General features: G+C 41.0%; 1 long non-coding RNA gene across 1 annotated transcript; it reads left to right on the top strand.

Annotated features, from left to right (window-relative positions):
- Nucleotides 1-1,935: 1,935 nt before the first annotated feature.
- On the top strand, nucleotides 1,936-3,347 carry LOC130924469 (uncharacterized). The gene is made up of 3 exons (XR_009064885.1): nucleotides 1,936-2,596; nucleotides 2,911-3,042; nucleotides 3,152-3,347. It is a non-coding gene; the product is annotated as an uncharacterized LOC130924469 (long non-coding RNA).
- The last annotated feature ends 24,639 nt before the right edge of the window (nucleotides 3,348-27,986 follow it).

Below are 27,986 nucleotides of genomic sequence, written 5' to 3'. Positions count from 1 at the left end.
TGAAAATACAGTATCGCGACAACTGTAGTCTTTAGGTGTGACTAACCCTGTGGCCTATCATCCGATGTGGCTTATCTATGAAAAAAATCTCTTTCCGTGTCAAATTTGTGGGGTGCGGCTTGATGTCGGGTGCACCTTATAGTCCGAAAATTACGGTGTGTAACTTGCAGTATGAAAGGAATGTGGCAGCAAAGTTACACAAATGTGCGTACAGAACTAAATATGGTCCATTCGAGAGGTTTCCGTCATCGTGCTTTGCTTTTTGTGTTATGGTAATGGTAAATGGTGTTATACTTATATAGCGCTTTTCCACCTTTCAAGGGCACTGGAGCGTTAATAGCTTCAAGTGCACTACCGCCATTGCTTGTTTGCGTCTGTTTTTTGTTTAGTTGAACAATGGCGAATTACTTTTGATAACATATGTCACATTCATTCAGATCTGCGTTCAGTACTGCACAGGCATTGGATAGATATTCGAATTCTATCCACGTACGAATGAGCCCAGGTTGGATATGAAAAAAGAAAAATCAGAATTAGGCTGTTCACACTTCGTGAAAAAAAATCACATACTTGTCGCATATGCGCAAGGAAATCAGAATTGACCCATGGTCAAATCAAAGTTAACTCATTGATCATTCACTGCTTATCCTCGTAGATGCGTAGATTGCACGTCTATTGTAGACAATAATAGCAAATAAGTTAAATTGCATAATAATTATTGAATGATGCTTAGAAAAATTTCCCCACAAACTGGACAAAAAACGTCTGAACACTCCAATTATGTCATATAGTTTTTCTTTCAAAACATCTTTTTAAGCAAATAAGGGAACCTCTGCTTTCAATGCTGTTACTGGATTGGATTGGACACTGCGGGACCCCCTCTTTCCAAGTTGAATTTGATTGCGTTGATCAAACGAATTACCGCGTGTCCACCTTGCCAGAAGCTGAGAGAGCTGCTACTTCAAAGACCTTGCACTAATCCTATTTGGATTATTTCATTAGGAAACTCGCGGCATATCGGAGACTAAACAAAACCTGGGTTGTAATGTCGCCTGACGACCTCAGTTGGGTTGTGTTTGTATCACATGCCAGGAAATGATCAAGGTACAGTATATTCATGCATCCAGATTTCGTCCCACAGGAAGTAAACACAAGTACTATTAAATGTGCATAAAATGCTGTTGCGGCTCAGCTCTACATGTTGGTAATGGCTTTGCTCTTCCCATTTGCTTGGGTTCATTGCACAGGTTCTCTTTTGTTCATTTAATAGCCCTTCCCAGGGTACGTCCCCCAGGCCTGGTTGGGACAGATTCAACACGTAGTGGAAAAAATGGGAAGATACCATCATAGCTGGGAGAGCTGCCATGATTTTGTGTTAGAAGTGGAGGTGATCAAGCTGGAGTATTATGAGTTGTGTTTTTAAGGAAACTTCTTTTTGATGGCTGGTTGACAGTTTCACCCAAACATGGAGGTGTTTTTTAAGCTAAAGCAAGGAAAGCAGATGTTTTCTAACCACAAACAAAAGTTTTTTTGTAGGTGTGCTTTGAAACATTGACCACTTTGGACAAGTGTTTACCCTTTGGTCAGTTACGAACAAAGTAATCACACTAAATCTAATGCTCCAAAACAGTACAGTTAAGCTAGAATACATTGCTCTTGTAAACATGAACTTTTATCTAACATTTCAGCGTTTCTCCTGCATAGGATTTATCGTGGCGGGCCGCCACACCAAAATAAAAGCCGCCACGCTTTGTAAATGCCTTTTTTAAGATTTAAAGATCCATTCTAATTTTTAATTTGTATGATTTAACATGACTTCTAAATGAATATATGAAGCTCATTTGTACGTACGATTTACCATAAGTTGTCTAAAATACCATGTACAGTACAAATTGTTCCTATAAACGTTTTATTTTGAAAAGCGTATCATTTCGATTGAAAGCTTGCGGCTGGTACGTCTGCTCGGCGCAGAAATGGAAATCGGGAGACGAAACCACAGAAAGGCATTTTAAGTTAATGAATGTACTTCTGGTTTAAAACTGTGAAAATGACCTTAATATACTGACATTGACGTAACGTTTAAGTTCATTATGGCGTGTTTTTGACCCGAATCGGTCACGTCCTACTCCTAGCATAGCATTTGTTCGGCGCTGACGTCACTCGTTGTTATTGAAGTACAGTATTTTGGAAAGGGAAAAGTTCCTGAGGATGAGGGTCCGATAACAGAGTGATGATTATTGTTATGATGGTTTACACCGTCACGTTCCGAAATATTTAATTAGCGTCTGAGGCTAATTAAATATTTCGAACGTACCGGAGGGCACATGCTCTCAGGTGCTCTTCATTTGCGAATGTATTAGCTCCCACGTTCGGAGGAGTAGAATAACCAAATGGTTCTGGCAAGCACAGTATTTTCATGTTGAGATAAGATTTTCAAAAACTGAAGGAGATCAGATAGCACGTTGAAACGCAGATCAGGATGGCGCGCGGTCCAGGGTAAGAGAAGTAAGCAAAAAAGCAAACAGGAAATCTAGCTGGGACCCAACATGGACAAAAATGGCAAAGTTCAAGCCGTGGCTGTACTACAAAAATCAAGGTGAGTGTTTAGAATCGTGCACCTTCCATTTTTAATAATTATATTTGTATTATTTAACCTTAAATTGTGATATTGAAAAGGGTTCATTGTCTATAACCTGGCAAAATGCTTATCGAAAAAAATGACAAAACAGATGGCGTATTTGCATTTAAAGAAGTATTTTTAATCTCAATGAAACAAATCATTATATGAATTTGTACAACAATCAAAAAAGTAACTCCCACAAAGACATTTCAGTTTGAGCTGGATTGGCTAATGTAAATTTAACATATTTGATTTAAATCCAAATGGGTAATCCATTGAATGTGTTTCAGAATATGGACCAGTTCAGCATGATGACATCACAGACTGATGAATGGGGAGTGCTGCTGACGGCAACCGTCGGCCATTGCGTTGACAGTGCCCATCTCAACAGCGAACTGTGAGATTTTTCTTCAATGAAATGAGTAAGACATTTGGTCAACTGTACATTGTACAGAACTGTACAGTGTACGTTTGAGATGCTTGAGCGTTTTCATTACCTAGATCTCATTTTTTTTTCTAATTCCTGTGTAGGTGAAGACAGATGTGAGGAACAGGGGGACCATCTTGTAGCATACCTCACATTGACTATAAATGGACCACCTATTGCCGACCCCCCCCTTTTTTTTTTTCTTTTTCTTTTTTTTTTTTTTTTTTTTTTAAAGTCCAGGAAAATCAAGTGTTCCCAGGCATGATGCAAACTTTGCAAATAGATCTTTGTTATGGTTCTTGAAAAAAAATAAATTATAAAAAAATAAACAACAATTTTAAAAAATCTTATTTGTCATGATACGAAACAAATTCGCCGCGGCACAACATGATGGGGTTGTCCGACTCTGACGCAGTCCACCACCACCACAGCTTCAAAACATCCTAGGGGAAACCCTGCATTTGCCTGAAATGAACCAAAACCTGAGACCTGATCCTAACTGAAACCCCAATCCTCTGTCATTCCTATCCACAAACCCTCACACATTAAACCCAATTTTAATTAAAGACTAGTTCGTTTTACACCTTGATTGGTCAGTTACAAATTAACTGGATCAACAGCTCTGATACAGTACAGTTCGTAACAAGATACGATTATATCGATACAGTATGTACAAACCCTCTAGGGCAGGGTTCACTAAATCCGGACCTCGGTGCCACTTTTCCTGTCGTGTTTTCCACATCTCTCTCCCCTAACACACCTGAATCGAATGATTATGTCATCAGCAACCTCTCCAGAAGCCTGATAATGATCCAGATTATTTTGATTCAGGTGTGTTGGAGGAGGGAGACATGGAAAACACGACAGGAAAAGTGGCACCGAGGTCCGGATTTAGTGAGCCAGTGAGCCCTGCTCTAGGGTTACACTTTCCTAATTGTAATTTTAATACTGTGTTCGCACTTGACCAAATTATTTAAATAAGCAGATAAAAATAACAGAAATAAAACAATTCTAACATATTTTAAAACCAGATATGAGAATTAATGAATTGAATGGCATTGGCGGCAGAAGATCGTCTATCCAGCAAATGATCTCTGCCAGAACACCCAGTTCTTCTCTGATAGCGTAGAATGATTTGTGAGGTGGAGGGGCTCAGCGGCACCCGCAGCTCAGTAGGGAAAGAAACTAGAGTGCCAGAAGGCAAGTCCTTAAACACAAGCAGCTACAATTGAGAAAAACACCAGAAAAAGCTTGATTTTTCACTAGTCGTTTTCAACAAAGCAAGTGTTGCTAGGATGATTATGAAAGTCCAAAGATGACGCCAAGAGTTCAATGCAGAATACTAATAGAGGTAACAAGAGACCCGAGAGTGTCTTCTAAGACTTACAGAAATCACTGGCACAGTCCAATAGCTCTGTGAACACATCAACTTTATGTAAAACCTGTTGCATGTTTAATGTTGGACCTCCCACAGAAGTTTTGGCAAAATATTTTGTGGACTGGTGAAACCAAAGTTGAATTGTTTGAAAAAGAACCCTAGCATGTCCGCTTAAGACTTACTGAAATCACTGGCAAAATCCAATATCTATGTGCACACATCAACTATATGTACAGTAAAACTATAGCCAAGAATGGTGTTAATGGGAAGACTCCACAGAGGAAGCCACTGCTGTCTGAAAAAAAAAAAAAAAAACATCGTTGCTCGTTTAATGTTTGCAAAAAGGCACTTGGACACACCACCGAAGTTTGGGCAAAATATTTTGAGGACTGATGAAACCAAAGCTGAATTGTTTGGGAGTAACACACAACGTCATGTGTGGAGGAAAAATGGAACAGCTCACCAACATCAATACCTCATCCCCATTTTGTAGCATGGTGGATGGAGCATCATGATTTGGGGCTGTTTTGCTACTTCAGGGCCTGGACAACTTGCAAGCATTAATGGAAGAATGAATTCAAAGGTTTATTGGGATATTTTGCAGAAAAACCTGAGGCCGTCTGTCATACAGTTGAAGCTAAAAAGAGGATGGATGCTGCAAAAAGACAATGATCCAGAACCCAGAAGTAAATCGACTTCAGAATGGTTTCAGAAGAACAAAATAAACGTTCTGGAGTGGCCAAGTCAAAGTCCAGACTTGAACCCCATTGAGATACTGTGGCATGACCTAAAGACAGCGATTCATGCCAGATATCCCAGGAATCTGACTGAACTGCAGCAGTTTTGTAGAGAAGAATGGGCCAAAATTAGTCCTGATCGATGTGCCGGACTGATTTGTAGCTACAGGAAGCATCTGGTTGAAGTTATTGCTGCCAAAGGAGGGGCCACAAAATATTAAATGTGATGGTTCACTTACTTATCTTTCCCCCGTCTGTCATTGTTTGCATACTATCCTCATTAAAATATGAAAACCTACAAATGTTTGGGTGGTTTTAGTTAAAGCAAACACCTTTTTTCATCTGTGTGATTTTGACAAAGATCAGATCACATTTTATGGTGATTTTATGCAGAAATGTGAGAAACTCCAATAGGTTTAGATACTTTTTCATTCCACTGTATGTGTGTGCGTCATGCATGCGTTCAATCAGTCCATATAAACTTGATAGAATATAATCCCCGTTTAGTCTTATGTTCAATGTCTGTTATTGCGCATTAAGAGCTGCAGTATGAACCTAGCCTTAGAGCATTTGCCTCTTTGCTACATATATTCCAAACTACATTCTGGATGAAAAGTAAACACAGCAAAGTGCTGAAAATAGTGCTTATATAACAGAAGGCAGTCACGACAAGAAATCAATAATGCAGCCAATTAAGGCTCACCGGGATATTTATACAGTGTTAAATGTCGACATGGAATACATTCTTAACATATTACAACACCAACGTTACATCTAACGCTGCCGGTTTATAACCTGAAGCACTGCTAAGTTTTACAATACATCGCGTGGCTTTGATGATTTTTTTTTTTTACCCCGCTTAATCATTAATCATGCCCTTGAAGCAGGAAACTTTCTCTAACGAAATGCAGAAAAAGTCCGAGGATGTCGACTCATATAGGCCAGACACCCTCAGGGAAAAAATAAAAAGACAAACAAAAAAAGACAAGCATTGCAATTCGGAACATTTGACGATCAACAAAGCAGTTGGATATTAAAGGAGTGTGACGAACTTTTTTATTCTGCTTTGAATTCTTTTCTCTGATACTCTGCATAGCAGCTGGTTGCTCTTGAACACTCACAGCTAGTTCATCATAAAAGTTCAAAAGGATATTTGACAAGGCCATCGTTTATAAGCAAGTTACTTCCAAAAATCTTACAGAAAGTATAAGCTACTGTCACTCGTACGCACATTGAGTGATTTCTGAGCAATCAGTTAGACGGCTGTATTAAACATTCATTTTCATCCAATTATGCATTGACAGTTGCTGAACTCCCGGCCAATGACGGTAAATTCATGCTGTTTGAGTCAGCACTAAAAGAGAAAAACAGGTAACAGAGGGAAATAATAGATGCCAGCTGAATGATATTTTCTTCTTTCAGCTGATTTCAAACAGTTGAAATCCATGAAAACAAAACATATTTAAAACATTTATCTTATTTCATCTTTATGTGCATGTCATTGTGTTTTGAACATATTAATCCACCTACCCTTCAGGGTGCTAATAGAACATTTCATCAAGCCATGGATATATTTGGTATCATTCCCTGAATGTTAATGTGATTAAAACTCCCACTTTTGTTTGAAGTCTGAAAATGAGGAATCAATTAGCAAGTGCACAGAGATTCATTTGCCTCATTTGCACTCTGGGAGGGGTGATGTACCCCCCCCCCACCCCCCTCCACTCCACACAAACACACTAATCATTCTCCTGCCTAAAACTTGTCAAGAATCCAAAAGTTAAGTTCATATGATGACATCCCCATCAGTTATGTTATTCAACCCAATTGCTGTTGAATAGGTCAGTCTGCTGTCTTACAAATGACCGAATACTCAAGAAAAATATGAAGCAAGGCTAGAAAAACTTGGAATTCTGAATCATATTTCATGAAATGGCTTTTAGAAATTTGTCAAAATTTGGATTCCCAGCAAAATCATATAACACGCCAAATAGTATGAGTAAATGCCTCTTAGCACCTTAAATTTGAAAATGTATATGGCGGAAAACACTCAGGTGACTTGAAGTTCCGCTCTGACACCCTCAATTTGGCCAACTTTCAAAATTGTCCGATATGCATATGTGATACATCATTGGAAAGCTTAAATTCTCAATTTTCAGGGCGAAGAAATTTTTTGAACAGGAGGGCATTTGAAAAAAAAAAAAAAAAAATTAAACAGCAAAACCCTATTTGGAGGCGAGAGCACGCGAGACCAGAATTAAAGACGGCATGTCTTTAACGAGATATTATCGCGTATTTACCTTGTTTCGATCCAAAAACTCCATGTAGCATGTATCACCGAGTGTCAAGACACAGCTGTGAATGGCCATAGCTGGATTTTTGGGGGATTTTAACAGTGAAACATGGTCATATAAAAAGGGTCGCGATGCAGAAATCGCAGACATCAAGGAGTGGTCGAGATCTTCTTTTTCATACTTTTACCCTTTTAAAAGTTTTTGTTTTTTCAATTTTTCTTTGTTTGGATCGATTATTTATCATCTAACATATCGGAGAAAATGCGACAGTAACAAAAAAAATACAATTAGGTAGAGATGTCCCGATCGATCGGGTCCGATCACGTCATTTTCAAAGTATCGGAATCGGCAAAAAAATATAGGCCATGCCTTTTTTTAATATATATATATATTTCAATTAAATCGTTTTTTAATTGTATTTAACGTTACAGACATAGTATGTTACACTTATCCAGAGTCTTTAGTTTAGGCTTAAGGTACGGTTATCAAATTTATCCCGATAACGGCGGTAATTAATTTTTTAAAAAATGTATCACGTTAAAATACTTAACGCAATTAATGCATGCGCTGAACGACCCACACACGCATTGTCGCGCTCAATCTGTAATGGCGCCGTTTTACCTATATAGAGAGCTAAAAGGCAGCGTAAAATGAGTAGAGTGAATTTTGGCAGCCTTTGGAACCTTATTTTATTTGGCTAAAGCCTTTACAATCCCTCTCCCTACGATTAGATATATCATGGGAAGCAATGTGGGGAAGCAAGGTAACAAATGATCTTTTTCTTAAAACCTTATGGTATATCCCATCGCAGAGAAGATATATGAATTGGTAACACTACGCACAGTCATGGTTCCACGTGTCATGGTTCCACTTCCCATCATGCATTTGGGCATGGCCTTCAGTATCATTTACTGAAAGCTCAACAAATACACTAGATGGCAATATTTAGTCACAATATACAAAGTCACAAGTCTTTCTATCCGTGGATCCCTCTCACAGAAAGAATTAATAATGTAAATGCCATCTTGAGGATTTATTTGTTACGGCAAGGTAGGCAAAGTTGATGTGGACCAAAATGCGAACCGGAAACACATGAAGTGTGAAGTGATCTTTATTGCACAAGGGCAAGGTGTTGAGCGGCTGGTGGGTTGAATGGTAAATGGCTGAGGCTGAGGCTGAGGCTGTGGCTGTGGCTGAGGTTCAGGCAGTGGCTGTGAGGGCTTGGAGGGTGGGTGTCCTGATGGCAAAAAACAGAATTAGTTAAGAGTTCTAAGACAGGAATCACAAACTACAGTGTTCGTTGGCCGATGTACCAATGGTGACTGGCAAAATCATCTGGCACCTGCTTGCTGCCCATGCCGCTCCTTAAAAGCAGTGTTGATTGTGATGAGCTGCAGGTGCGCTCCCAGGTCTGCCAAGGTTGAACTCATGCCACATAAAACAGGAAGTGTAACAACAATAAAAGCCAGTAGAGGGGAGCGTGGGCTAGGACCACCACAGTACCCCCCCCTCAACGGACGCCACCGGGCGGCCTGCCCGGCTTACCAGGGTTGGCAGCATAGAAGTCCCGCAAGAGGGACGGGTCCAATATGAGGCTACGGGAGATCCACGACCTCTCCTCAGGGCCATAGCCCACCCAGTCCACCAGGAACTGGAATCCACGGCCGCGAGGCCGGACATCAAGAATCTTGGAGACCGCAAACGCGGGGTGGCCATCAATGAGAAGGGGCGGGGGAGGTGCAATGGCAGGAGGACACAGGTCACTGGAGGAAACAGGCTTGAGAAGGGAAACATGAAAGGTGGGGTGGACATTCATTGATGCCGGGAGATCCAACCGAACGGCAGATGGGTTGATGATCTTTGTTATCTTGTAGGGGCCCACGAAGCGGGGGGCAAGTTTGCGTGACTCTACCTGCAAAGGGAGGTCCCGGGCAGACAACCAGACCTCCTGTCCCACCTTGTATTCTGGGGCTGGTGAACGATGGAGATCAGCCAATCTCTTGTTCTTCTCGGCGGAGCGAGCGAGGGCAGCCTTTACGGTCTTCCATATTTCCCTAATCCTGCTGACATTGTCCTTCACAGCAGGAACAGCGATTTCCTTTTCCTGCTCTGGGAACAACGGAGGCTCAAAGCCATTACAAGCCATGAAAGGGGACATACCAGTGGCCGAGCAGATGAGCGAATTATGGGCGTACTCAACCCATGGAAGGAAAGTGCTCCAGGAGACCGGATGGTGGGCGGTGACACAACGCAGAGCAGCTTCTAGGTCCTGGTTGGCCCTTTCCGTCTGGCCGTTGGTCTGGGGATGGTATCCCGAGGAGAGACTGGCTGTCGCCCCCACCGCCTTGCAGAACTCCTTCCACACCACCGAGGAGAACTGGGGACCACGGTCTGAAACTATGTCTACAGGGAGGCCATGAAGCCTGAAAACATGCTTGACTAAGAGATTGGCAGTTTCAAGAGCAGAGGGAAGTTTGGGAAGGGGAACATAGTGAACAGATTTGGAAAAACGATCGATAATGGTAAGGATAACTGTGTTACCTTCAGAGGGAGGCAGACCGGTTACAAAATCCACTGCGATGTGGGACCAAGGTCGACTGGGAACAGGGAGAGGGCACAACAGACCAGCGGGCGGCTGATGGGAGGCCTTCCCTCGAGCACAGATCGCGCAGGCCTTGACAAAGTCACGGGCATCTCTGGCCATGCCAGGCCACCAGAATGATTGGCGGAGGAAAACGAGGGTCCTATGAATACCAGGGTGGCAGGTTAGCTTGGACGAATGGCTCCATTCCAGGACTTGAGACCGCATGCCAGATGGAACATATAGGCGGTTTGGAGGACCGTTTCCTGGATCCGGATCAGCCTTTTGAGCTTCCCTGACCAGAGATGTGATCTCCCATCTAGCTGCACCGACCACGCAGGCCGAGGGGAGAATGGGCCCAGGGTCTTCTGTGTCCAGATTGGGGGAATGAAGCCGTGATAGGGCATCAGCTTTACCATTGCGTGAACCTGGGCGGTATGATAGTGTAAAATTGAACCGGGCAAGAAACAGTGACCAGCGGGCTTGTCGGGGGTTAAGACGCTGTGCGGATTGGATGTAGGAGAGGTTCTTGTGATCGGTCCAGTTTAAAAATGGGGTCTTGGCACCTTCCAGCCAGTGACGCCATTCCTGCAGGGCCAAAACAACCGCCAGCAGTTCCCGATTTCCCACATCATAGTTCCTCTCTGCAGGGCTGAGCCGCCGGGAGAAAAAGGCACATGGATGCAGCTTCTGGGTGGTGGGATCTCGCTGGGACAAGATGGCCCCAACTCCGGTGTCCGACGCATCCACCTCCACCACAAATTGGCGTGAGGTGTCTGGGTGTTTGAGGATAGGGGCAGAGGTGAAGAGAGACTTTAGCTGAGAAAACGCCTTACCAGCAGCTTCAGGCCAGGCAAAGGGGTGTTTGGTGGAGGTGAGTTGAGTCAGCGGGAGAGCCACTTTGCTGTAGCCCCGGATGAAGCGACGATAGAAATTTGCAAAGCCCAAGAATCTCTGAAGCTCCTTACGGGTATTGGGAGTAGGCCAATCAACGACTGCCTTGATCTTTATTGGGTCTGGTTTTAGTTGCCCCTGGGCAATTATGTAACCTAAAAAGCTAACCGAGGACACATGGAATTCACATTTTACCGGTTTAACAAAAAGCCTGTTCTCCAGGAGCCGCTGCAAGACCATCCTGACATGATGCCGATGTTCCTCTAAGGATCGTGAAAACACAAGTATGTCATCTAGATAGATAAATACAAAACGGTTAAGAATATCACGAAAGATATCATTCATGAGCCGTTGGAAAACAGCAGGAGCATTTGTGAGACCAAAGGGCATTACTAAATATTCAAAGTGACCAAGGGGAGTGTTGAATGCAGTTTTCCACTCGTCCCCCTCACGGATTCGGACGAGATGATATGCAGTTCGGAGATCCAGCTTTGTGAACAACCTGGCGTGACTGAAGGGCTCAAAAGAAGGGTCAATTAGAGGCAAGGGGTACTTATCTTTTATTGTTATGTGGTTTAGGCTCTGGTAATCAATGCATGGCCGCAGGCCGCCATCCTTCTTGCCCACGAAGAAGAAGCCTGCGCCGACAGGGGAGGAGGAGGGACGGATGATACCAGAAGCCAAGGAGTCTCTGATGTAGTCTTCCATAGCCGTTCTCTCAGGACCGGATATGTTGTACAGTCTGCTTGTCGGAAGGGGAGCCCCCGGTAGGAGATTAATGGCACAATCATAGGGGCGATGGGGAGGCAGAGTGTGGGCGAGGTCCTCGCTGAACACCGTCGCCAAGTCGTGGTATTCAGGGGGCACATTGGTGAGGTCAGGAGGCACTGGTGGACAGGTTGGCTTTCCTACCGGTCTACCAAGTGGGTGCGCCGAGCCAAGACATTCCAAGTGGCAGCGATTGCTCCATCCCACGATCTTTCCCTCTGTCCAGTTGATGTTCGGGTTGTGGTGTTTAAGCCAGGGGAGACCAAGGATGACCTGTGCTATTGGTGAGGAGATAATGAACAACTGTATTAATTCATGATGATTTCCTGAGACCTTGAGCATGAGAGGGATGGTGCGATGGGTTACCAAAAAAAGTTTTCTACCATCCACTGCTTCCACTACCTTGGGGGCCTTGAGGGGTTCGAGAGGAATTTTAGCTAGAGTCGCAAAACTTTCGTCCATAAAACTGTCGTCAGCACCAGAATCGATGAATACTTGTAGTGGTATAGCATCCAAACCATGGGAGATGCTAGCCGGGAGTATGAGTCGCAACTGAGAGACAGAGTTGGAGGAGGTTTGGCTCACCAGGGTGCTCCCTTTTATCTGGTTAGTCTGGACTTTTGGCTGAGCAGGGCAGGTGAATGCTAAGTGTCCGGTTTGTCCAAGTTCCACGGGATCTTCGAACAGAAGAGGGGATGTCGGTCGCCGAGTGTCGCTAGGGGATGGTTTGATGGCATTGGCAGTGGGTGACATGAATGGCGGAGACAGACGTGACTCAATAGCTTTCTCCCTCTTACGTTCTCTCAGTCGATTATCCATCTTTATTGCTAGGGAAATTAGCTCCTCTGGCCTCTCTCCCACGAACAGGGTGATCAAACACTCTACGCAATTCTCCAGAAAATGCCTCAAAAGAACTTAGCACTGGTGAATTCTTCTCCCAAAGTGCTGTCGCCCATTGACCCGCTTTTCCCCTCAACAGGTTAATACAGAAAGCAACCTTAGCGGCATCATAGGAATAACTATAAGGCTGCAAATTAAAAACTAGATTGCAATTGAGTAAAAAACGGCTGCAAGAGCCCAACTCCCCAGAGTAACATTCAGGAGTAGGAATGAACACGTCCGGCCGAAGGGGGGGCGGTAGGCCACCAGTAGTACTACTCACAGAAATAGTAGGGCCGGCCCTGGAAGTGGGGGATTGCGAGAGCTGCGTCTTGACCCGGTGTAAGTCCATCGAAATTCTCCGGAGAGTCTCTCCAAGGCTACCTAGCGTCTGCTCATGCTTGCCTAGCATGACTCTCTGGAGTCCAAGGGCCTCTTGGAGGGTGTCGGCGGTCGCTTGGTCCATTTCTTAGTGGCCAGATGATTATGTTACGGCAAGGTAGGCAAAGTTGATGTGGACCAAAATGCGAACCGGAAACACATGAAGTGTGAAGTGATCTTTATTGCACAAGGGCAAGGTGTTGAGCGGCTGGTGGGTTGAATGGTAAATGGCTGAGGCTGAGGCTGAGGCTGAGGCTGAGGCTGTGGCTGTGGCTGAGGTTCAGGCAGTGGCTGTGAGGGCTTGGAGGGTGGGTGTCCTGATGGCAAAAAACAGAATTAGTTAAGAGTTCTAAGACAGGAATCACAAACTACAGTGTTCGTTGGCCGATGTACCAATGGTGACTGGCAAAATCATCTGGCACCTGCTTGCTGCCCATGCCGCTCCTTAAAAGCAGTGTTGATTGTGATGAGCTGCAGGTGCGCTCCCAGGTCTGCCAAGGTTGAACTCATGCCACATAAAACAGGAAGTGTAACAACAATAAAAGCCAGTAGAGGGGAGCGTGGGCTAGGACCACCACATTATTGTCACAATTAACAAATACAGTACTTATGTACTCTATGTTGAATGTATATATTCGTCCGAGTTTTATTCATTTTTTTCTTAATGCATTGCCAAAATGTATATGATCGGGAAAAATTATCGGGAATGATTGGAATTGAATCGGGAGCAAAAAAAAGCAATCAGATCGGGAAATATCGGGATCGGCAGATACTCAAACTAAAACGATCGGGATCGGGAGCAAAAAAACATGATCGGAACAACCGTACAATTAAGCGATAGTTATGAGGTATATATCCGTGACTTTTTTTACAGACGCCATTTTTTTCATTGTGACATAATTTGTTTAAAAGTTTAAAATATGTGAGTGAATAATTTTTTAAAGTTTATTTTTAATTTTTTTTAAACAAAATATGAGACATCAATTAATGATGCCAAGCTGAAAACGACAGACATTTTGAATAATAAATATAATTAACTACCTTCGTTTTACGGCTGGGTTGAAACAAAGGCGGTTGTGCGACGTATGTAAACAGGGGTTGTCAGGATTAAACGGACAAATTAAAGATAGTTCGGGGGCTTCATGCGCCATAAATCTGCTATGGCAGCATATAGACATATTGTTCTATCAAACTCAACAGTTGTTTTGGCTTAAAATGCAGCAGTTTATTTTAAAGAGGGGTGCAAGAGCAGAAACTGCTTTTTCAGCCTTGTCTGTGTTTTCCACCATATGAATTTGCTCCATACGCAGAGATTAAGGGGGTGCCGGACTGGCATAGCCGGTGGCATAAAATGTCATTGCATATCATTGACTTTCCAATACAGTGGTATCGTTACAGACAAAGTTAATTCGTTCAAGGACCTTGTTTGTAAGTCGAAATTGGTTGTATGTCAAGCAGGATTTTCACATAATACATTATAAGTCCATTAATTTGTTCCACAGCTCGCAAACCTAGACTAAGGGGCCGTTTACATGGTGACTCTCCGAGAATACGAAAAATTTCAAATTTGCATTTGCGTCTCCATTTGAATAATGTCGCGATTCCGCATGAAAATGATGTAGTATTCATGCCAGGCCCTAGGGGGCAGTGCAGATTTACTGGGCGCCAGAGAATGATGCAATTTGACCCCACCAAGCTCCCTCAGCCCGGAAAAAAATATCCCCGCCCACTCGAAGCGATGTCATTTTTCTTTTGTTCAAAAAGGCACAAAAATTGAAACGGTCAACATATTTAATTTAAAAATACACAGTAAAAACAGTAAATTAAATCCGACATGCCGCCATATTTTTAATGTTTAGTAGAACCGCTGCGCATGCACAATGTGACGTGTACGACTGCTGACGTTGACAGCGCGGTCTCGCGCCGCAGGAGCCTTTGATATGCATGCCGAGGAAGCCCCCCTCAACCCCCCGCAATTGGATTCTTCCACTTTGGAGGCAAGATTCAAAATTTTTCGTCTTCGCCGACACCATATGCACGCGAGGCGAGTTCGCAATTCAGTCATTGCGTCTTTGTGTCGCAGAGTCGCTATGTAAACTGCCCCTAAATCCTTAATAAATACTGCTTTTACTATTGCAAATAGCAATTACAAACAGCAAAAAGAATACATTATGAATAAAAATCTCAATAATAATATAATCGTAGTAATACTAGTAATAATTCATGTAATACGGGTTCTAATGTGGCAGTCATATTTTGTGTGGCGTACCTGAACGCACCGCGGAGCTGAGGGGAGAGTGAGGGAGTGCAGTTGAGATATTCCTTTCACTTTTAATGTCCTATTTTTGCAGGGAGTTGGCGTGTTTTTTTGCTTAAGTTCTGAAATAAATGATTAAAAAACCTGACGAAGCTGGCGATCTCTTTGGCGATGGTTGTCACTTTTACTTATAAAGACTAGCAAACGAAGGTTGGAGGAGTATTGTCAAGTGGTTCACGGACGCGCACCCCACGCGCATATTTTTCCATTGGTAAGCCTCACCTTTTTTCTTTTTTCACCACCTGCTTTAACATTCTTGGAACCCATGTTGATTTCTCTCACAAGAAAATCCCCCGTGTGTGCGTCTTGCGAGAAAACAATGAAATTGCGACGCTGTCATTAATCGCCGTATTTCCAGCATTTCCTCGGATCTAGAAACAAATGGCGAGTCAATTTTTACGTCGGATGTCGAAATGATAGTGTGTCGAAGCGATCGTATAGTGGGGCAAATAAGTATTTAGTCAGCCACCAATTGTGCAAGTTCTCCCTACTTGAAAAGATTAGAGAGGCCTGTAATTGCCAACATGGGTAAACCTCAACCATGAGGGACAGAATGTGGAAAAAAACAGAAAGTCACATTGTTTGATTTTTAAAGAATTTATTTCCAAATTAAAGTGGAAAATAAGTATTTGGTCACCTACAAACAAGCAAGATTTCTGGCTGTCAAAGAGGTCTAACGTCTTCTAACGAGGTTTAACGAGGTCTAACGAGGCTCCACACGTTACCTGTATTAATGACACCTGTCCACAACTTCAGTCAGTCACAATCCAAACTTCACTACGGCCAAGACCAAAGAGCTGTCGAAGGACACCGAAGACAAAATTGTAGATCTGCACCATGCTGGGAAGACTGAATCTGCAATAGGTAAAATGCTTGGTGTAAAGAAATCAACTGTGGGAGCAATTATTAGAAAATGGAAGGCATACAAGACCACTGATAATCTCCCTCGATCTGGGGCTCCATGCAAGATCTCACCCCGTGGCGTCAAAATGAGAACATGAACGGTAAGCAAAAATCCCAGAACCACACGGGGGACATAGTGAATGACCTACAGAGAGCTGGGACCACAATAACAAAGGCTACTATCAGTAACACAATGCGCCGTCAGGGACTCCTGCAATCCTGCACTGCCAAACGAGTCCCCCTGTTGAAGAAAGTACACGTCCAGGCCCGTTTGCGGTTCACTAGAGAGCATTTGGATGATCCAGAAGAGGATTGGGAAAATGTGTTATGGTCAGATGAAACCAAAATGGAACTTTTTGGTAGAAACACAGGTTCTCGTGTTTGGAGGAAAAAGAATTCTGAATTGCATCCGAAGAACACCATACCCACTGTGAAGCATGGGAGTGGAAACATCATGCTTTGGGGCTGTTTTTCTGCAAAGGGACCCGGACGACTGATCTGTATAAAGGAAAGAATGAATGGGGCCATGTATCGACAGATTTTGAGTGACAATCTCCTTTCATCAGCAAGGGCACTGAAGATGAGACGTGGCTGGGCAACAAAGGAGTGGCTTCGTAAGAAGTATTTCAAGATCCTGGAGTGGCCTAGCTAGTCTCTAGATCTCAACCCCATAGAAAATCTGTGGAGGGAGTTAAAAGTCCGTGTTACCCAACGACAGCCCCAAAACATCACTGCTCTAGAGGGGATCTGCATGGAGGAATGGGCCAAAATACCATCAAAAGTGTGTGAAAATCTTGTGAAGAGTTACAAAAAACGTTTGGTATTGAGATGAACTTTTGGTATTGACCAAATACTTATTTTCCACCATGATTTGCAAATAAATTCTTTAACAATCGAACAATGTGATTTTCTGGGTGTTTTTCCACATTCTGTCTCTCATGGTTGAGGTTTACCCATGTTGACAATTACAGGCCCCTCTAATGTTTTCAAGTGGGAGAAATTGCACAATTAGTGGTTGACTAAATACTTATTTGCCCCACTGTATCTTGTAAGTTAATTTTATTGCTGGCACTGAGTTTTGGGGTCATCAACATTTTAGCCTCCCCTGCTACAAAAGTCAAACTCCGCCTATGTTTTGCTCCCCTAAAAACAAACAAACAAAAATAAATCTAAATCTTGACTCAAGAGTTTGAGTGCCATTTATCACGTACAATCAGAAATATGAGGAATGAGTTTGTAAAAAAAAAAAAAAAAAAATCCGGTTGATATCAGTCAAAAACTCCACAGTGCCTGTCACAGGCAGGCCTCACAAAGCGTTTGTGTTCAAACTCACGGACACATTCATACACCAATGAACTACTCCTGCCATGCAATGTACTGTCAGACCCACTGGTGGAAATTGTGGTGAAGTGTCTTGCCCAAGGACACAACGACAGTATGCAGGCGCGAGTAACAAATGATCACTCCATCAAAGAGTGATCCACGCAACGACCTGCGTCATTCTCATAGTCTCTAAAAAAAACTCTCTAAATGCCTGAAATTCATTCATTTTACTTACTGATTCAACTTTATTTTTTGTTTTTAAATCCAAGCAAAATCATTTTCATTTGCAGTGCTGAATATGTAATGCATTCATGTATACAATATGAAGTTTTGACTCAAAAAGAGGTTTTTCCGGTTGGGTGGTACCTATATGGTCCTTGAGTACAATTTCTGTAATTGTTATGCCTTCCTGTTTTGAGAGTATTGTTGGGCCAAGCAGATGAAAAGAAATATGCAGGAAGGCAGCAACAGATCCAGTCAAAGGTTGAGAAGGACCGACCTGTAATTGACTGTGAACCTCATATTGTTTTGGTTCACCCATTAACCGCCGGCCCCCCAAAGACCACCCTCCTCTCCCCAATCTCACATGCACACATAAACAACAAAAGACGAAAGGAACATTAATCCTCCGATTTGACAATGGGATTACGGTGTTACCGAGACGTTGGCATCACGATCCTGCTTCCTTTGGACTCTTTGGGAAAAGTCTTTTAAAGGCTTGCCTCCTTTGTGGCTGCAGATCTCCCACTGCGCTCGTCCTCTGAACCGTACGCAGACGGCTAACGTGAACTGACGGGTTAACTTGGGCAAGTAAGTCTGGAAATCCGGGACCTGATAAACAACTATGCTTTAAACGCTTTTGTCTTCTAACTGCTTGCTGTGAGACCAGGTTGCTTTTTAGCTAGTGTTGCACGATAGCGATTCCGACTGTGTTGTATCGGCTAATGCTGATACTGTATTGTACTGATTTTTCCCTCCCTTTTAATACTAAATTACGGCATACTTACTTAAATGTAAAGTAATTGCTATCATGGCTTGGTCAGACAGACATTGCTCAACTCATTGTATGCTATTGACAGCTGTAGACGTTCAATCCTTTTGAAGAGGGAGGGTTAGCAGCTAATGAACGAACATTAACCCTCCCTCTTCAAAAAGGACTAGACGTTTACTATTGTTAAACCAGAGCCTTATAAAGAGAGTCATGACACTCCAATAGGGATCTATTATATGATTTTACTTCCGGGTTACGGAACCTCGGGTAGTTCCAAACATGGCTTCGACGAGGGCGGACCGCATTCATACGAATGGCTGGCTGTCAAGTATATTCGGAGGTAAGTTGATGATTAAAAACGGTCCCTTTTGAATTTTCAACAGTCTATATTCTATTAGAGGTGCCAAAAAAGGAAAGGTCAAAGATAAGGAGGCACCTTAGCACAATGTCACTTACAGCTACAAATCAAGTCAGAAACCTTGGCGTAATGATTGACTGAGACCTAAAATTTGATAGCCATCTAAAGCCCGTCACTAAATCTGCTTATTACCACCTAAAAAATATAACCAGAATTAAGGGGCTTCTGACTCAAGATTGGAGATTGGACTATTGCAACGGTTTATTTACGGGTCTTGATAAAAAATCAGTCAGGAAGCTGCAGCTAGTAAAGAATGCTGCAGCAAGAGTCCTCACAAATACAAGGAAGCTGGACCACATTACACCGGTTTTGAAATCGTTACACTGGCTTCCAGTGAGTCAAAGGATAGACTATAAACAGGGGTGCACATAAGTGGTCCGCATGCACGCATGCATACTGGACGTAGACAAATGCGCTGGCCCTCATCGGCTTCCATACGCTTTTGCGTACCGATGGCTGAGCAGTGTATTTGCGGCGGACACGAGAAAATAACTTCTCAAAATGTCGAAGAGGTAGGCCACACTGAGTAATTACTTCCGTGTTCCCCCACCCCCGTCAAAAGACAGACAGACGACAGAGACATCACCGGAGCTACCAAAAAAAAGGACTTTTGCTTAAAAGTGACTACAGAAGGTACCATGGCTAGAAGCAAATGATGCTCGCATGGAAATGCGGTACAAAATGTGCCGTGAGAATCCCAGTGTCGCCGATAAGAGCATCGCATTTTATGGAGGGTCAAAGAATTTCAGCCATCCAAACTTAGAAAAGCACGAAAAAAACAGAGAGCATGTGGCAATTAAGCAAACTATCGATGTCAGACATGACCCCACTCGCCCTATGGACAAGTCGCGGAATAAAGGTAATGAACAGCGACATGCACTGACAAACGTGTTTTTGCTCGCATTTTACAAAGCTAAACGTGCACGTTCAATGAGGTCTTATGAGGAGGACATCCCACTTTTAAAAAGGCTTGGAGTTAATGTGGGAGCCACATAATGCCCTTTATTTTGAATTGGTACTTTTATGTTTATTTCTTTACATTTCACTTCAAAGTAATGGCAATTTTGTTGCGCCAGTTGATGTTAATCAAGCATTAATTGTTAATATCATTAATTAAAGGTAATTGGCTCTAAGTAAAGCTTGTGATAAATTTATCGCATCAGGCAGGTCGGCTCTCAAGCTCAATGAGGACCAAGTCACATCTCCAGGTCCTCCTCTGAGAACCTGGGCGAAAAAATTATGAGCACCCCTGACTATAAAATACTACTGCTCGTCTACAAAACACTTAATGGCCTTGGACCAAAATACATGCTTGATTTGTTAGATTCCTATGAGACATCTAGACCCCTAAGGTCGTCTGGACCCGGTCTCCTGCATGTTCCAAGAACAAGAACCAAGCAGGGTGAGGCAGCATGTAGTTATTATACTCCTCACCTCTGGAACAAGTTACCTGAACGTCTGAAGTATGCTCAAACTGTTAGCTCCATTAAATCAGGGCTAAAAATGCTTTTGTTTAGCACTGCATACCCATAACTGTCTATATATTTCAATCTACTTGCTTTGTATTCCTCTTGTGCTTACAGTATCTCCATTGCTGATTTCAATTATTATTAATTGTAATTAGGGTTGTTTTGATCATGTTTTTTTGATCCTGATCCGATCCTGATCGTTTTAGTTTGAGTATCTGCCGATCCCGATATTTCCCGATCCTATTGCTTTTTTTTTTTGCTCCCGATTCAATTCCAATAATTCCCGATAATTTTTCCCGATCATATACATTTTGGCAATGCATTAAGAAAGAAAATGAATAAAACTCGGATGAATATATACATTCAACATACAGTACATAAGTACTGTATTTGTTTATTATGACAATAAATCCTCAAGATGGCATTTACATTATTAACATTCTTTCTGTGAGAGGGATCCACGGATAGAAAGACTTGTAATTCTTAAAGGATAAATGTGACTTTGTATATTGTGACTAAATATTGCCTTCTAGTGTATTTGTTGAGCTTTCAGTAAATGTTACTGCAGCCATTTAACTTCTGCCCAAATGCATGATGGGAAGTGCAACCATGACTGTGCGTAGGGGCACCAATTGATATATCTTCTCTGCGTTGGGAAAGAACATAGGGTGTTAAGAAAATGATCAACTACTACCTTTCTTCCCCACATTGCCTCCTACGTTATTTTTAATTGCTGAGAGAGGTATTGTAAGGCTTTAGCCGCATAAAAAATGGCTCCAAAGGCTGTCAAAATTCTCTCTACTCATTATACGCTGCCTTTTAGCGCTATCTATAGGTAAAACGGCGTCTTTATAGATTGTACGCAACATTGCGTAAGTGGGTCGTGCAGCGCATGCGTTAATTATGTAACATGATAAATTAAAAAATATTAATTACCGCTGTTAACGCTATAAATTTGATAGCCCTACTTTAAGCCAAAACTACTCTGGATGAGTGTAAGACATTTTGTCTGTAACGTTAAATACAATTAGAAAACGATTTAAATAAAAATATATATATATATTTAAAAAAGGCATGTCCGATATTTTTTTGCCGATTCCGATACTTTGAAAATGACGTGATTGATGCCGATCGATCGGGACATCTTTAATAGTAATAGTTTTTGTTTTATTTTTATTTTATTTTTGTTCTATTTGTGATTAAATGCGATTTATATGTATAATAGGGCTGTCAAACGATTAAAATTTTTAATCGAGTTAATTACAGCTTAAAAATTAATTAATCGTAATTAATCGCAATTAATCACAATTCAAACCATCTATAAAATATGCCATATTTTTCTGTAAATTATATATATTCTGTAAAATAAATTGTTGGAATGGAAAGATAAGACACAAGATGGATATATACAGTGGGGAGAACAAGTATTTGATACACTGCCAATGGGAAAATCCATTGGCTGTGTATCAAATACTTGTTCTCCCCACTGTACATTCAACATACGGTACATAAGGACTGTAGTGGGCATTTCACTCTACTGTCATTTAAATCTGTCTATGCTGTCCTCACTCCAAAGCGTCTACTTTTTCCAAAGCTAGACAGCTAGTGAACGACGCCTTAATAATCAGACTTCTTCCTTTTTCATCTGATTTATTAATAAAATAGCCTCAAACCATTGTCCTCTTTAGACCGTCATAAAACTACAAAAAAAAGTACACAAGCATTGCATTAGCAACAACGTTAGCTTAGCACGCTATACAGGTTCACTAAACATAAACAAAAAGCGTCTCATACAAAAAATAGAACATTTCGCTTAATAACATAATATGTACATTCTTTACAACAACCATACTTACGGACAAATCTTGTCCAAGGATCATATAAGCACAACATTACAACGTAGGCTTCAGCCCGAGACGTCGTGCAGCCATATGAACTGGCAAGAAAAAAATAAACCATGTCGCAAAGCGACCACAAGAGTTCGCTGTTGTGCTGCAGCACAAAAAGCCTTGCTGTAAAACTTATCAAACGGCAGAATACTGTCTGAGCGGGACATGTGCGTTAATTGCGTCAAATATTTTAACGTGATTAATTAAAAAAATTAATTACCGCGCGTTAACACGATAATTTTGACAGCCCTAATGTATAATTTTATTTCCTATTTTGATTGTCTTGGTTTTTACGTTGTATTGATTTAAATGTGATTTTTATGATCGTCATGTGATGTAAAGCACTTTGAATTGCCTTGTCTTGAATTTTGCTATATAAATAAATTTGCCTTGCCTTGCCTTTATAATGTTATATTTTGAGCTTTATTTGTATGTGCGTGGCGTAATTATACATATATTTTATCTTGGTGACGAGCGATTTTTTCCTACTTTTTAAGCTGACTCTGCTAATTGGGAATGTATCGACCAGGGATAAATTCATTAAGTCGCTACCTATTTTAAAAATTGTCAACTCTTTCAGAAGCCCTTTGTGACTTTCACACTCATCTATATTTGTGAGTATTGGTAGACGACTGGCTTTCATGTGCTAATTTGTTCGATTTTGTAAGCTTTGAACAAAGGTATCACCCTCATGGAAGAGTACCAACTCAATGCATGACAACCTCTGTTCTTTACAACAAAATGTTTGAAATTATTATATTTTAGAGATCTGTATAGATTTAAAAGTGATGTCAACAAACAAACACAAATTTAGAATAGAAAACTAATTTAATGTGTTTTTTTCTTAGGTCACATTTTCAAGGTCCGCTTCTGCTGGGCACTGCTGCTGGTGCCTACTGGCTGTGGGCACGAAGCCCATTTTTCAAATAGCAAACAAACAGAGTAAAAAAGCCTTTTATTTCATGTTTTGATGGCTGACCATTGCCATCAATTTTTTCAGCTGCTCGTTTTTTGGGGAAACCATGCTGCACAACCAACCATCACAGGCCACTGATATATCAAATGAGCCATGACACCAATTTCACCAATTGTTCAATAAAAAATGTTTTTCTCTATCAAAGAGTAATAAGTTGTTATTTTTATACATTACACCATGTTACAGAAAACAATACAATTTTGTTCCTGTCTTTTAATCATTTTATTTGTCTTGCTTGGGTCCCTACTAAATGAAAAATGCCTCTAAAAAGGTACAGGATTGGTTTTGCTAAAATTAAAGGCTATATTCAAAATGTGAGTTAAGCGGGGAAATTTGTTAAACGTAACTTCTTTGTGTTTCAGGTCAAACTAAGTCTATAAAATAAAAAGGGAAATGTACACGCACATATATAATAGCATTAGAAATTACAACAGTAAAGAAAAGTGGAAAATAGAATTTAAAAGTCGTGACCTCCAACTTTTTGGGAAACAAGTGTTTTTAAATGTCAATGGGACGAAACAAACTAGGATGTGCCATTTAGAACTTGGGAACAAACTATGTTATACATGTTGTTATCTTTAATATATTACCACAGGTAGGTGAATCAAGGAGATCTAGACATACTCTGGAAAAACAGTATTCTTGTTGTGAAAAAAAATACCTAAATCATCTTGCATTTCAATGTAAAAGTCGATTTCTCGTGCAAATGCTAACACAAACATGAAACTCACTCCACGTGGGAAAGTCCCCTTCTGCCTAACAGTTTACATAGTTTTCAGTTGTCGCTGTATCCCTCCAAATGTATAACTAGCATTTAAATATATGTTATAATCAGTGTTGGGCACGTTACTTTAAAAAAGTAATTAGTTAGTTACTTTTTTGGAGAAGTAGTGAGTAATGTGAGTTAGTAACTGAATTACTCTATAGTAAAAGTAACTAGTTACCAGGGAAAGTAACTATTTTCGTTACTTGAAAAAGAAGTTGTATGTCAAAGAATCTGAAATTTTCTGAGTATTCAAGTCAGTTGAATAGAGAAGAACAGACAGGTAGTTGTGTTATAGAACTTTGTAATATTTATTGCACCTCACCAGCAACAGATTTATCCTACTCTTGAAGTGCAACAAAAATAAACAGTAACCAATATAATAAAATAACAATCAGCAGTAAACAATATCAAGTGAGTTTAAGAAATTAAATCTAACCCTCACAACCTGAGACAATTGGTCAAGTAGACATAGCCTACTGTACTTCAAGTATTTTGTCAACAAAAGTCAGTAGTTAAACAATATAAAGTGAGTTTCACTCTGTAGCATAAATCACAATCTCTAGTCAGAAAACTGCTCAAGTAGACATATGCTACTGTACTTCAAGTATTTTCACACCACACAACAAAAGTAAACAGTTCAACAATATAAAGATTTGAATTGCTTACCACAGATGTCGACAAAAGCTTTGCCCCGGGACATAAATTACACATTACATGCAGGTTCTTTTCTTTAATTTCGACCAACTTGAAATAGTGTCTATATCTTCACCTCTTAAAGGACCATTTTTCCTCTGAAAGCGAGGCCATCCCGATGCATCTGTTTTACGTGTGCGTGTTTGCCGCACGCGCTGTTCTGGTTTGCGTGTGAAAACACCGGCTCTGATTGGCTTACCACGACACATGACTGTAACCCTCAGCCAATCACAATCACCTCCATTGCATCTCTCGAGGGGCTGCATTCAGGTAGGCTCGTTCCCCTACACTTCACGTCACCCTCAAAGCGTCTGCCGTCCTCAGGCTGCAAGCAGCATTCTTGCTGGCTGACAGTGGGGAATGGGAACGAGGCTAGCATTCAGGTGTAGCAAACACGGAAACGTTAGCAAGCTTTAGAGAGCATTGTCTAATTGAATGAGCAGGGACAAACAGCTTGGATGTCAGAAGTACGTGCGCTATTCTCAAACCTGAACGCACCCCGAGTCTTGGATGACAAATCAACAGAGCAGAGAGTAGACTCGACATGGCTGGTAGTTTCTTCAGTTTATTCAGAGTTGAGTAAGTAATGCACCGCTTTTGACCGTCAGTAACCATAACGGCGTTGTAACGGCGGAAAAAGTAATTAGTTAGATTTCCCCGTTATTGAAAAAAATAACGCCGTTATTTATAACGCCGTTATTCCCAACACTGGTTATAATGCAATGACATAATCAAACTAGTACAGTTTGATTATGTCATTTGGAGTTACTAGAACAGTAACTGAAAAAATACTTAGCACAGAACTTGAGTTTTGATTGTTATTTACATCCGTAGCACTGCAATGCATGCTAGGAGGCATGTTGGACGACAACACTGTTGACAGCAGGTGGCAACAGAGGTTGACTGTCTCTCCCAAAGGAGAAGTCATGCAAAATAAAGCTTGAAGCAATAAATCATGGTGGTTCATTTGGTCGTATGACAGTCGTATGATGCCGCTGTCCCATAAAATGTTACTGGTTAATATCTTTTGGTGTAAATATCCCCTGATACTGGCTTATCTAAGGAAAAAAATGCCATTTTCCTGCCAAATTTGAAGGGTGCAGCTTATAGTCAGGAGCGCCTTATAGTGCGAAAATTACGGTAGTAACATTTGTTAGACATTTTTGTTTCACCTGAAAAAGTGTGAACACACTCTTGAACTATATGTTACATTTTTACCAAGACCTAGCCATGATTCGATCAATCTAACTGGATCGGAAAGCCCCGTTACTGTCGTGTGAGCAGTCAAATACCTAAACATTTGTCTTTGTTGTATCGGAGACTGGGTTGTGTTGTCTTAATCCTTGGGAGCATTACAGAGCAGTCTGTGGATCTATGGAATGAATGGAAAACCAAATGAAGAACATGTTCTTTAAGTTTGTGTTTGAAGTATCAACGAAAGTGACAGCGGCACATTTTTATCACAAATGAAAATACAGAGACTAATGCGGGGGTGGGGGTCCATGCCAAAGTTATTTCAGGCTCCAGTTATATTATACAGTGTGTTCCCAACATAGTGTGCTGACAGTAATTCATGTATGCAGGATATGAGCTTAAGGAAACTTAAAAGTGTTTTCTTTTGTATGTAAAAGTTGCCGGTTTTAATGCAGTTTAAACAGAGATGACTAAAATAGGGTAGGGGGACAAAATACAGGCTAAGACTAAAACCAAGCCAATGATAAAGAAGTATAAGCTTGTTAATAACAGACACACTTTTCCCAAATATTTTTAACTCAATGGCTGTCATTGACGACGATGCACATCCAATCCTTTATAAGCGAAAGCACTGACATTAAAAGCTCATGCATAGACTCCACTATCAGTTGACAAAACAGCTCCCAAAGACATTGTGCCACGCCTTCCCGTAGGGGGCCGACCCAGGCAGAACGTTGAGTTGGCTTTCACTGTGATAAAGTCAAACACGCACTGCGTTCTAACGCCGGATTTAGGTGGAAACAGGACAAAGGTTTGACTCTAAACAAGCAGGCAGGAGTGTCTCAAGAATGATTTGGTCGAGGGTTCAAGGTAATTATTATATTAAATAACACAATGCATGCACTTTGAAACGTGAAAAAAAAATTAATGGATAAAATTAAAACTTTGGCTTGAAGTATTCATGTAAAATGATTGATAACTGCCCGTTTTTTGTTTTTAACCAATAATCTAGACTGTATACGTTTATATCGATAGAAATTCTGGGATTTAATCATTTGTTTAAAAGAATTTTTAACTTTAATAGCTCTTTGTTTCGTGAAGGACGCCATGTTGGATTACACAATACCGTAACTTTTGCTTGAAATATTTACGTAAAAGGAACGATAACTGCCCGTTTTTCTTTTAGCCAAGAATCTAGAGTGTTTTACATTCATTTGTATAGAAATTCCGTGATTTAAGCATTTATTTACAAGAATTTTCAACTTAAAAAGCTCTTTGTTTTGTGACGACCGACATGTTGGATGTTGTATCGCTACCCATGACATTTAAGTTGCTATTTCTGGCAAAAACTTATATGATATGTTAAATATTGCTATTGATCCTGAAAATATAGTTGATTATCTCTGCACTTGGTGAATTTTGTGCATCTAGCGTGAAATCGGAGAATTTGAATGAATGAATGAATGAATGAATGAATGAATGCTTTATTTAGACATGAGGAAAAAAAAGACAAACAATTAAACGAAAATTAAAAAGATACAAATTAAAAAAAATCAAACAGAACCAATGACATTCTCGAGATAGCATAAACAATAGTTAAGTCAATAATAATAATGATAATAATAAACAAGATCAGAATTTATTCATTGTCTCCAAAAAGGAGTAGGATGAAGCATTTGCTTATTAAAACCTACCCCCCATTTCTATTCCTTAATTATATCTGTTCGCCCTATGTAACTAGTCCTCATATTAACAAAGAAATAAACTAAATAACCATATACATAAGATGCAAGATAAACAAAAATAAACAGGACTTAGCCAATAACAGATACGTGAAAACCCCCTATAATTGAACCCCTTCCTCTTCCCTATACCCAGTGAAAACCATATGCTTGTACCACTTCCTAAACTGGGTCATGCTTGGACATTGCTTGAGCCCCTAATCTAGTTTATTCCACAGCTTCACTCCACAAACTGAAACACAAAAACTTTTTAATGTAGTTTGTACCCGCTGATGCTGTAAGTGAAGCTCCCCCCTCAAACTGTATTTTCCTTCTCTGTTAAAAAATAATTTCTGTATATTGCCAG

The sequence above is a fragment of the Corythoichthys intestinalis genome, chromosome 11, assembly GCF_030265065.1.
Source record: "Corythoichthys intestinalis isolate RoL2023-P3 chromosome 11, ASM3026506v1, whole genome shotgun sequence".
NCBI classification, from domain to species: Eukaryota; Metazoa; Chordata; class Actinopteri; order Syngnathiformes; family Syngnathidae; genus Corythoichthys; species Corythoichthys intestinalis.
This window is presented reverse-complemented; position numbering and strand designations above follow the sequence as displayed.